General features: G+C 42.5%; 1 non-coding gene across 1 annotated transcript; it reads left to right on the top strand.

Moving 5' to 3' along the window:
- The first annotated feature begins 2075 nt into the window (after positions 1-2075).
- Positions 2076-2146, top strand: LOC123567780 (small nucleolar RNA SNORD56). Its single transcript, XR_006690883.1, has one exon. It is a non-coding gene; the product is annotated as a small nucleolar RNA SNORD56 (small nucleolar RNA).
- Positions 2147-11921: the final 9775 nt, after the last annotated feature.

Genomic DNA, 11921 nt, shown 5'->3' with positions numbered 1-11921 from the left:
CAAATTAAAATCACAACGAGATGTCATCTTACAGTAGTCTAAATTGCTATTATTAATTATCATTATTATTGTTGAGACAGGGTCTCGCTCTGCAACCCAGGCTGGAGTGCAATGGTATGATCACAGCTCACTGCAGCCTTGATATTTTGGGCTTAAGCGATCCTCTCACTTCAACCTCCTGAGTAGCTAGGACTACAGGTGTGAGCCACCATGTGCTGCTAATATTTTTGATTTTTAGTATGGCCAAGGTCTTGCTATGTTGCCTAGGCTGGTCTCAAACTCCTGAACTCAAGTGATCCTCCCACCTCGGCCTCCCAAAGTGCTGGGATTACAGGCTTGAGCCACTGCACTGACTTTTTGTCTATTAACAAAAAGTCACCAAATAACAGATGCCCTTTGTGAGACGTCACCAAACTGCTTTCCACAGTGGCTGAACTCAGTTACACTCCCATGAGCAGTGTGTAAGTGCTTTTCTCCCCAACCTTGCCAGCATCTGGTTTTTTTTTTTTTTTTTGGACATTTTAATAATGGCCATTCTGACTAATGTGAGATGGTATCTCATTGTGGTTTTGATTGGTATTTCTCAGCAGTCCCACTATTGGGTATATACCCAAAGGAATGTAAATCTTTCTACCATAAAGACGTGCACATGTATGTTCATCGCAGCACTATTCACAATGGCAAAGACACAGAATCAACCTAAATGCCCACCAATGGTAGACTGGATTTAAAAAATGTACATATACACTATGGAATACTATGCAGCCATAGAATAGAATAGAATGAGATCATGTCCTTTGCAGCAACATGGATGGAGCTGGAAACCATTATCCTAAGCAAACTAACACAGGAACAGAAAACCAAATACTGTATGCTCTCACTTATAAGTTGGGAGCTAACCTTTGAGTATATATGCACACAAAGAAGGACACAATAGACCCTGAGGCCTACTTGAGGGTGGAGGGAGAGGACCAAAAAACTACCTGTCAAGTACTATGCTTATTACCTGGGTGACAAAATAATCTGTACACAAAACCCCTATGACACACAATTTACCTATATAACAAACCTGCACATGTGCCTCTGAACCTAAAATGAAAGTTAAGAAAAAAAAAAAAAAGTAAATCAGAAAAATAGAAAACAACAAAAAATAAAACAGAGTGGAAAAGGCAACAATATGGTGAACTTCGATACAGCTGGCAGTGTTTGCACCTGTCCTGCCTCTACCCTCATGCTCACAATCTTCAGTGCCCACCAGCTGGAGTGCATCTTGCCATCTCCATTGCAGGCTGGAAGCCCCGGGGAATTGACATTCCTTTGGAAGAGTTCTCAATCTTTGAATGACAGGAGTTGGTAAACCCCAGCTGCCTCACTGCCTGGGTGAGATAACTCTGAAGTATGTATATGTACACCCTGAGGTTCCCCAGAGAGGTTAAGCTCCAGTTGTCCTCAGTGGTGGTTGGTTTGATAATGCACTTAAAAAAAATCATTTCAATGGTTTTTGGGGTAAGGTGGTTTTTGGTTACATGGTTAAGTTCTTTAGTGGTGATTTCCGAGATTTTAGTGTACCTGTCACCCGAGCAGTGTACTACCCCCTCCCAACCTTCCCCCCACGAGTCCCCAAAGTCCATTATATAATTCTTATGCCTTTGCACTTTTATTAAAAAAGAGATGAAACACACGTAACACAAATTAATCATTTAAAAAGGAACAATTCAGTGGCAATGTTGTGCAACCACCACTTCTTTCTAGTTCCAAAACATTTTCCTTATCCTAAAAGGAAACCCATGTTCATGAAGCTGCTGCTTCTCATGTGCTGTACTTTTGTTGACTGTCTTTCCTTCCCTGCCTCATTTCTCTACCTCCATCCCAAATAATTTGTACTTGAATCCTTGTCCTCAGTCAGCTTTTGGGAGAAGCCAAATGAAGGCACTTGGGAATGTCATATTAGGTAAGAGGAAGAAAAAATTCCAAGAAGTTACATGCAAGTTGATACTCATTTTTTAAAAACTAAAATAAAAACCTACTTTTAGGAACACACATCAGATGCAAAAAGAGTGTAAAAATGCAAGCAACCACAATGATGGCAATATTTTTCATCAACAGAAATTAACCTCGTGAGTTTTGATATTTAGGGTATAAGTGAAAAGAAAAATGCAAGCAGGGCATTGATGACTGTGAGATTCGGGAAGGTGGTACATGAGGTAAGAGGCGTAGGAAGATGGACTTGGGAGATCACAGGGTTGGATGTGAGTTGTTGACAGGGTCCTAGGTTTTGTTGTTGATGGTGAGTTTCTATAAGCTAATGATATTCTTAAAAATGACTAATAAAATTATTAAATAAAAGCATAGATCAGAGATAATGCATCATACCAAATATTATAATGAGCCCAATCTGTGCAAACAAGCAAAACTGACATCAGTGGAATTCAAATTAAGAGAGGACAGCATTTAAATTTTCCAAGTTCTGTGTGGTAGGCTGAAGAAAGAGTTTTAAAAAGCCTATTTTATGTTGCTTTTACTTGAGAAAGGATTTAATACACTCTTCCTTTGTCTTCCCTAGAAGATCATTCAAAAGGTCATAACCTAAATGCCCATTTGGGTTATGACCTTTTGAATAGGGAGAAGTTATATTGATAATAGGGAGAAGTAGGGAGAAGTTATATTAATGAGCACTGTTCCTCATGGCCTATGATGCAGTCATTCAAAACATCAGATAAGACAGATGTGTCAATATACAGAGATATCCATGCTTCATTGATAAGTTAAAGAAGCAAGCTGAAGATATGTTTTACATGATCCTATCTTTGAAGACAATTTTTCTGTCATACAAAAGTGATATGTAATTTAATATATGTTGTATATATGTGTCAGTAACCATTTATATATGTACATGAGCATATATGATTGTATATTGGAAATAACTTACCCAGTATTGTTAACAATGTTTTTCTATGTGATAGAATTATGAAAAATTTCTTTCTTTTTTTTTTTTTTTTTTTTTGAGACGGAGTCTCGCTCTGTCGCCCAGGCTGGAGTGCAGTGGCTGGATCTTGGCTCACTGCAAGCTCCACCTCCCAGGTTCATGCCATTCTCCTGCCTCAGCCTCCTGAGTAGCTGGGACTACAGGCGCCCGCCACCTTGCCCGGCTAATTTTTTGTATTTTTTTTAGTAGAGACGGAGTTTCACCGTGTTAGCCAGGATGGTCTTGATCTCCTGACCTCGTGATCTGCCCGTCTCGGCCTCCCAAAGTGCTGGGATTACAGGCTTGAGCCACCACGCCCTGCCGAAAAATTTCTTTTTTTTTTTTTGAGGCAGAGTCTCGCTCTGTCACCCAGGCTGGAGTGCAGTGGTGGGATCTTGGCTCATTGCAAACTGCCTCCCGGGTTCAAGTGATTCTCCTGCCTCAGCCTCCCAAGTAGCTGGGACTACAGGCTGCATGCCAGCACACCCAGCTAATTTTTGTTTGTTTGTTTGTTTGTTTCTTTTTTGTATTTTTAGTAGAGACAGGGTTTCGCCATGTTGACCAGGCTGGTCTTGAACTCCTGACCTCAGGTGATCCACCCATCTCAACCTCCCAGAGTGCTGGGATTACAGGTGTGAGCCATTGTACCTGGCTGAAAAGTTTCTATTTTTTAAGTTATGCATTTCTATATGGGTTAAATATTTTTAATCAGAAAATCCAATAAAAATGAAGAATATAAAAAGTATGTATTAAGTAGATGTAGTTCTGTAAATTCTTATATAGTTATTGTGTTGTTGTTGTTACTTCGTATAGGTACTCTGTTAGCGTTTGCAAAGTACATCTTCAACTAATTTCTCCTCCATCCATGAGTGTGGGTAAATCCACACTGTCTTTTAAATTATGTTGCTTTCATTTCACAGAGTCGTGTTTTATCACCAATGACTTTTCCTCCCCATTTTAAAAGCTCTTTGAAAATCTTTTTTCTCTTCCTGCTTGCTACTTTTTCCACTCTTCTGGCCAAGTCTATGTCCTGTGGTCTAAAGTTGCTCACACTGTTTTTTGTTAAGACCAGTTACTATGAAATATGATGTTCATCTGTGACATAGATAAATGTTAACATCATTGTTGGCCACTCTAATTTGATGACAGAGTTCTGGGAGATTCTGTAAGGTGAGAAACCTTCTGCCTCTGACATTTGAAAACCCAGAGAAGTAAGCAATTTTAGAAAATTGAAAACATGAATGACAACAACAAAAGAAAACAAAACTAAGCTCATTCCTTGAGTCGAGTGGTTCTTCTTCCTCATTATGTCTGGGCCGGAAAGATCTCTTCTTCACATGTTGCTTGGCAAATTGTTATCCTTCTGACCTAATTTGGAGACTAGGTCTTCTCCAGTGGCTGAAATGGTGAGGGAATGAGATGCAGCTGTATTTTGTTTCAGTTTTGTGTGTACTTGGGTACCTTTCTTGCAGTGGGTCATGAATTTTGGGCATCTTATAGAAAACTTGGGAGCCCTTGGTGCTGAAAAATATTGAGTTTCAGATAGAACGTGCTTTTAGAACTCCCAATTAGAGACTGCTGGAAATGCAAGTTTCTTGCTTTGTTTTGAAAGTTCTTTTTCCTTTAAACCATGCAAATGTTTTTTCAAAAACATTTCTTATTCTTGATGATGATGATTATTTTTTGCCTATAAATGGGAACAAAAATGATTTTATTTTTTCCACATAAAGAATAAAAGGAATGTATATCTTTCTTTGAAAATTTCTCCTAGTCCAATATTTTTTGACATCCTGTGAATTGTAACAGGAGGATTGATTATAAGCAGCTGTAAATTCTTGGTCTACTTAGTGTGCATAAGTGTGCCTCATTCTGCAAGGTAATTTTTACAATGTGGACACACATGATACCACCTATGACATAGTCTTGCCAAAAATAAATTTACCCTGAATCAATTAAGTCTCTAATTCCAACTGCAATTTACAGAAACTACAGAGGACAGAGGAACATGTAACAATAGCACCACAAGGATGCATTACCAAATTCCATACTGTCTTTGGTGATTAGAATAATGATTCCTCAAAGATGTCCACATCCTAATCCCTGTACTCTGTGACAATATTAGGTTATGTGGCAAGGGAGAATTAAGGTTGTAGGTGCAATTAATATTGCTAATGAACTGACCCTGAGAAGGGTGAGATTTCTCTTGGATTATCTGAATGAGTTCAGCATAGTCACAAGGATGCTTATAGATGAAAGAGGGAGGTAGTAGAGTCAATATCAGAGTGATGTCATGTGAGAAAGACTCAACTGCATTGCTGGCTTTGAAGGTGGAGGAAGGGGGCCGTGAATTACGTGGCCTCTAGAAGTTGGAAAAACAAGAAAATGGATCCTCCTCTGTAGCCTCCAGAAAAGAACACAGCTCTGCTGACATCTTGATTTTAGCCCCTTGACATCTGTGTCAAATTTCTGCTCTCCAGAGCTGTAAGATAATACATTTGCATTGCTTAAGCCATTAAGCTTGTGATCACTTGTTGCAGCAGAAATGGGAAACTAAAATATGACCTGTTTATTTCAACAAAGAAAATGCACATCTGAAATGGAGATTGTAGTTGATGCTGTCGGTGCCTCCCCATAGTTGGTACTGGAGGTCAGCCGCACACTGCTTTTGCACACACCAAGGCTTCCTGTGTCTCTGCCTGAGGGTAACTCTGGCTGCTGAACTGTGCTGGCTCTGTCCACAGGGCAGGCGGGACGTGCTGAGAGTTCATGCCCCAGGAGCAACCTTCTACCAAGGTGGGATGGGAGTTGGTAAATAGAGGCTCCGATTCCCAAGCTGGACAGTGTCTCCAAGGTCCTAAGTCTCTGAGGATTTCACACCATCTGCCCCAAGTGGCTACTGTTTCTGAAGGTGCACCTTATTGGGTCATATTCCTTCTCTCTGGGTCATTTCTCTACTTCCTTACCATGTTTCCTGGAACTGCTTCCAAAATCAACTGTTTGCACCCAAATTCTTGTCTGCAGATATGCTTTTGGTGGAGCTCAAACTAAGACAGAGGGAAACCTATGGTTTTATAGAGACTTAAGAGACACAACAGTCTGTCACAATCTTTGGACCTTATTTGGATACTGCTACAAACAAGCAAACAAACAAACAATACCCGAAAAGCGTTAATGACATTGATAAGATAACTAGAAATCTGAACACTGGATCAGACATTTGATTATATTAAGAGATGGTGGTAGGCCAGGCAAGGTGGCTCATAGTTGTAATCCTAACACTTTGGGTGGATGCTGAGGCAGGTGGATCACTTGAGGTCAGGAGTTCAAGACCAGCCTGGCTAACATGGCGAAACCCTGTCTCTACTAAAAATACAAAAATTAGCTGGAGATAGTGGTGGGCACCTATAATCCTTGCTAATTGGGAGGTTGGGGTAGGAGGATTACTTGACCCTGGGAGATGGGGGTTGCAGTGAGCTGAGATCACACCACTGCACTCCAGCTTGGGTGAAACTGTGTCTCAAAAAAAAAAAAAAAAAAAAAAAGATGATTGTATCCCACTGCTGCCACCAATAAAAGAGGTGACTGTCAAATTTTGAAGTGGGATAATGCTATTGTGATTATGTTAAAACAAATGGTCTTTATTGTCAGACACATTCTGAAATATTCATAAATACATTGATAATTGGTACAATGTTTGGGATTTGCTTCAAAATAATGCAAGAGTTGAAGGAAGAGAGAGTGTAGCTGAAAGAATAGCCGTGAGCTGATAATTTTTGAAATTGGGAGATGAGTAGAAGAGGTTCATGACACTATTTATTCTACTTTTATATACATTAGACATTTCCACAATAAAAAGTGTAGAAATGCTCACTTATGTAACACATTGCATTTGAATCAGGTTGTGCGTGTACCATTGAGCAAGAGTAGTTTTGACTACTCTTTGGGCTTTGGGGTGGACTTTGGGGTCAGATCAACCTGTATTCATGTCTGATCCTGGTTTATCTTGGATGGTCAGTTGTGTGTGGGGTTGGGACAATCCAGGGGACTGGAAAGTGGGGATGGAGGAGAGTCTCTGGGAAGGAGATAATTCCAAACAAAGGATGCTTCATGACTACAGATATGGAAGTGAAAACAGACAGGAAGAACAAAGCTTCAGGCTGGGAGATTGATTTTGAGGCTGCAAGGGTGTATTACTCTGGGCTTTCGAGAGAAATTGAACTAATAGCATGCGTGTGTGTGTGTGTGTGTGTGTATATTTACATAGTTATAAATATAACTAGTGTGGTTATTTATATATATTGTATAATATATATACACAAAATAGTTTGAGTTTGTGTACATATATACACACATGTATGTGAGTTTGTGTATATATATGTGTATAGAGATACACACACATATATTAATCCAGAGAGAGAGAGAGAGAGAGAGAGAGAGAGAGAGACTGAGACTGCTATTTGTTTTAAGAAATTGGCTTATGCAATTACGGAAGATGGCAAGCTGAAAATCTGCGAGCTAGGCAGGCAGGCTAGAGGCTGAGAGAAGAGCTGATGTTGCAGCTTGAGACTGAATGCAGTCCAGAGGCAGATTTCCCTCTTCCTCTGGGAACTTCAGTTTGTTTGTGTTTTTTTCCTCTTAATTCCTTCAACTGATTGGACAAGGCCCACCCACATTCTAGAGGTCAATCTGCTTTACTGTAAGTCTACTAATTTAAATGTTAATCTCATCTAAGAAAATACCTTCACAGCAACTTGACCAAATATCTGGGTACTGCAGCTTAGCCAAGTTGATGTGTAAAATTAACGGTCCCCAGGGGCCATTGTAGTACTCCAGAGAAGATGTAATAAGAGTTTCAACCAGTACATTGGCAGTGACAGTTAAGAAGAGGGGATAGTGGTGGCTCACATCTATAATTCCAGCACTTTGGGAGACCAAGGCAGGTGGATCTCCTGAGGTCAGGATTTTGAGACCAGCCTGGGTAACATGGTGAAAACCCATCTCTACCAAAAATGCAAAAGTCAGTCAGATGTGGTGGCACAGGCCTGTAGCCCCACCTACTTGGGAGGCTGAGCAGGAGAATCAATCACTTGAAACTGGGAGGCGGGGGTTGCAGTGAGCTGACATTGCGCCACTGCACTCCAGCCTGGGCGACAGAGTGAGACTCTGTCAAAAAAAAAAAAAAAAAAAAAAAAAGCAAAAACAAACAAACAAACAAAAAACGGGATAGATGTGAGTGCTTTTGAGGTGCTAGAGTTCACAGCACTAGGTGTGGGTAAATGAGTAGACCAAGTTTCTAATACGGTTGCTGGGGTAACATTTAGCAAGATGAGAAGAAAGAGGAGTCTAGGTTATTCCCAGGTGATGGCTGAGCAGCTACTGTGTTCCTGGCGTGGAGGTGGTTCTTTGGGGGATGTGAGAGTGAGTAAGATGGACAAGGCGTCTTCTCCCCTGGAGCATGTGATCCTGCAGGACAGGCAGACATTGAACAGCCGTTATCAGTGAGCTGAGGGCTATGGGAAGAATGAATGCTGGGGGCGAAGGTATCACGGACAAAATGAACCAGGTCAAGAGGCTCAGGAATATCTCTCCCCAGGAAGTGATTTGTAAGCTGAGTTTAGAGGAATAAGCAGGAGTTTGGCTATGGGGAGGGGAAACAGCACTCCAATTAGAGGGAAGAACAGTGAGCAAAAGTTCAGAGGCTGGAAAGAGCAGAGAGAACTGAGAGCTCTTATTTTGTATAGGATATTTGCTTTGAGAAGCAAACAATCCTTGTTCTTCTTCTTTTCCCTTGTGTGCAAATGGCATGTTCCTATACTGATCTGACCTAAAGCAAGTTAGGTTTGTGTATTGAAAAGCATGCCATGTCATACAGCCTTCTTCAGGTTATTAAGAAAAGTTATCCTGTAAGGTTGAAATTCAGGATCTTCTAGGACTTTACTAACAGACTGACAAGCTTACAAATCAGTAACTGAACCCTACGTGTATACAGGGATAATTGATTGAGAGGGTAGAGTTCAGCTGGAAGGAGATCCAGGTTCTAGTCCCCACTCGGCTGCTTCCTGGCTGTGTGCTTTTTTTTTTGTTTTTTCTTTTTCTTTTTTGATATGTTGTCTTGCTCTGTTACCCAGGCTGGAGTGCAGTGGTGCAATCCCAGCTCACTCTGCCTCCCAGGTTCAAGCGACTCTCCTGCCTCAGCCTCCCAAGTAGCTGGGATTACAGGTGCCCACCACCATGCCTGGCTAATTTTTGTATTTTTAGCAGAGATGGGGTTTTTCCATGTTGGCCAGACCGGTCTTGAATTCCTGACCTCAAATGATCCACCTGCCGTGGCCTCCCAAAGTGCTGGGATTACAGGCGTGAGCCACCATGCCCAGCCTGTGTAGTCTTGAACAAGTTACTTCGCCTCTCTGGACCCTGATTTTTTGTGTCAGAAAAATATGGGTATTGGACAAGATCATTTCTAGTTCTAGGATTTTTATGATTCTATGGGTTAGGGTGATGTGCAATAAGAAACAAATACATGACGTTCTCAGGTAATTCCTCAAACACCAATATTTCTGTATTTGTTAAACATTGGGTGCAGGCAGACTCTGTTCCAGGTGCTGGGGATTTCATGGGAGTAAGAGAGACAAGATTCTGCCTTAAAGGAACTAATTGGGCCAGAGGTAAGAGACAGACAAGTGGCAGCAGATGTGCAAGCAGGACAATTGCAGATTGTGATAAAGGGAGATTGTGTAAAGATAACACACAGGATGATGTGAGAAGACTGTGTATGTGTGTGTGTGTGTGTGTGTTGGTGGAGAGTATCAGATAGGGCCAATCTGAGAAGCAACATGGAGCAGAAACTGAGTGATCACAGAGACTTAACCATTTAAAGAGCTGGAGAATGCCAGGTGGAAGGAATGGCAAGTGCGAAGGTCCTGAGGCAGCGTAGTTAGCCTGCTGGAGAACAGGGAAGGGGCACATTGTATCAAGAAAAATGAATGAAGGGGAACATGGCTGGAGATGAAGACCAAAAAGTAGCCATAGCCACACATAGCAGTCCTTGTAGCCTCAGTGAGTTGGATTTTATATTTTATTATTGTTAAAAATGTTTTCTCCTCTCAGCTCATACCTATATTTTTATTTTTATTTCTTTGAGACAGGTCTCACTCTGTTGCCCAGGTTGGAGTGCAGTGGCATGATTACAATTCACTGCGGCCTTGACCTCCCGGGCCCAAGAAATCCTCCCACCTCAGCCTCCCAAATAGCTGAGACTGCAGGCATGCACCACCATGGCCAGCAAATTTTTTGTATGTTCTCGTAGAGATCGGGTTTTGCCATGATGCCCAGACTAGTCTGAAACTCAGGCGATCTGCCGGCCTCAGCTTCCTAAAGTACTGGAATTATATGCATGAGCCACTGCACCTGGCCAAAAGTTGGATTTGATTACCAAAAATGAGAATGCACTTACCTGGTGCCCCAGTTAATGGTGGCATTTAACTGAAATGAACTCATACTAGTCCCCCTGCCAAAAGATCCTCTTTCAGTGATCCCGTCTCGGTAAATAAGCCATTTATGTATTTTACAAATACATATGTGCCAGGCCCTGTTCTAGGTGCTGAGAATCCAGTGGCAAACAGTCAGTGGTCCCTGCTCTAATGGATATATAGGACAATAAGGGAGACAGGCAGTGACTAAGCGAACAAGTAAACAGGTAACATGCTCCGTGGAGATGAGAGTTATGGAGAAAGGTAAAGGAGGGTTGAGATGTGGACATCTTTGGAGGGCGGTTATTCTGCCTGTCACACCCATTCGTGGGGGTGGGCATTGCTGATTTATGGTGGGAGGCCAGGAAAAGTGTCTTGGATAAAGAGACACTTGAGGCCGTGTGGGAAGGAGGGAGTGAGCCAGCGAACCATGAGGATACCTGGGGAGACGGTTTCAGGGAGTGGAAGTGGCGAGTGCAAAGGCCCCGAGGCATCACTCAGGGAGGGAAAACAGAGGGAGACGAAGCCAGAGAGTTTATGGAGGGCCTTGTATGTCATGGTAGAACTTGGGCCTTGATCCTGAGAAAGATGGGGAACAAATAGAAGGTTGAGCAGAGGAGGAATGGGATCTCGGGTTCCACGGGATGCCACTGGCTTTGGGTGGAGAACAGATGGTGGAGGGACCAGGCTGGACACAGGGAGGCCCTGCAGGAGGCTTCTGCAACAGTGCAGGGAGAGGTGGCTTTGACAGGGCAGGTGGGTGATACCTGTCATTGCCCTTCTTAGTAACCTGGGCTGCTGTAACACATCACCACAAACTGGGTGGCTTAAAACAATGGAAATGTACTCTATCACGGTTTTGGAGGCTGGACGTCTAAAATGAAGGTGTTGGCAAAAACCCTAGGGAAGAATGCCCCCTTGCCTCTTGCAGCTTCTGTGGCTCCCGGCAATGCTTCGTGTTCCTCCACGTGTGGCTGCATCCCTCTAATCTCTGCCTCCATCTTCACATGGCTTTCTTCTCCACTGTGTGTGTCACTGTGCCCCCTCCTCTTCTAATAGAACACTGTCATTGGCTGAGGGTTCACCATGATGACTTTATTCTAGCTTGACTGATTACATCTGCAAAAACCTTTTCTCCAAATAAAGTCAAAATCAGAGGTCCTGGATGTTAGGATTTGGACATATCTTTCTGAGGGACAGAATTCAACCCATGACGTTGCCCGAGCCAGAGTCTTGCAACCCCTCCTGGAGCCATTCTTCTTCCCCTGCACTGCTCACACCAGCCAGCCCCAAGTGCTGCTGCCTGGGCCACAGCAACAGCCTCCTGTTCATTTCCTGTTCTCCACGCTGGCCTCCCCGCCCATCTTTTCCCAACCCAGCAGAAGAGCAGTCGCTTTAGGGTGAACATCTGATTGTGTCCTCTTGCTTGAAACCTTTCTGTGCATCCCCACTGCTCAGAGGAGAAAGCCCCCAAACCTTGCTTTAAT

Source organism: Macaca fascicularis, chromosome 11 (assembly GCF_037993035.2).
Source record: "Macaca fascicularis isolate 582-1 chromosome 11, T2T-MFA8v1.1".
Classification (NCBI taxonomy): Eukaryota; Metazoa; Chordata; class Mammalia; order Primates; family Cercopithecidae; genus Macaca; species Macaca fascicularis.
This window is presented reverse-complemented; position numbering and strand designations above follow the sequence as displayed.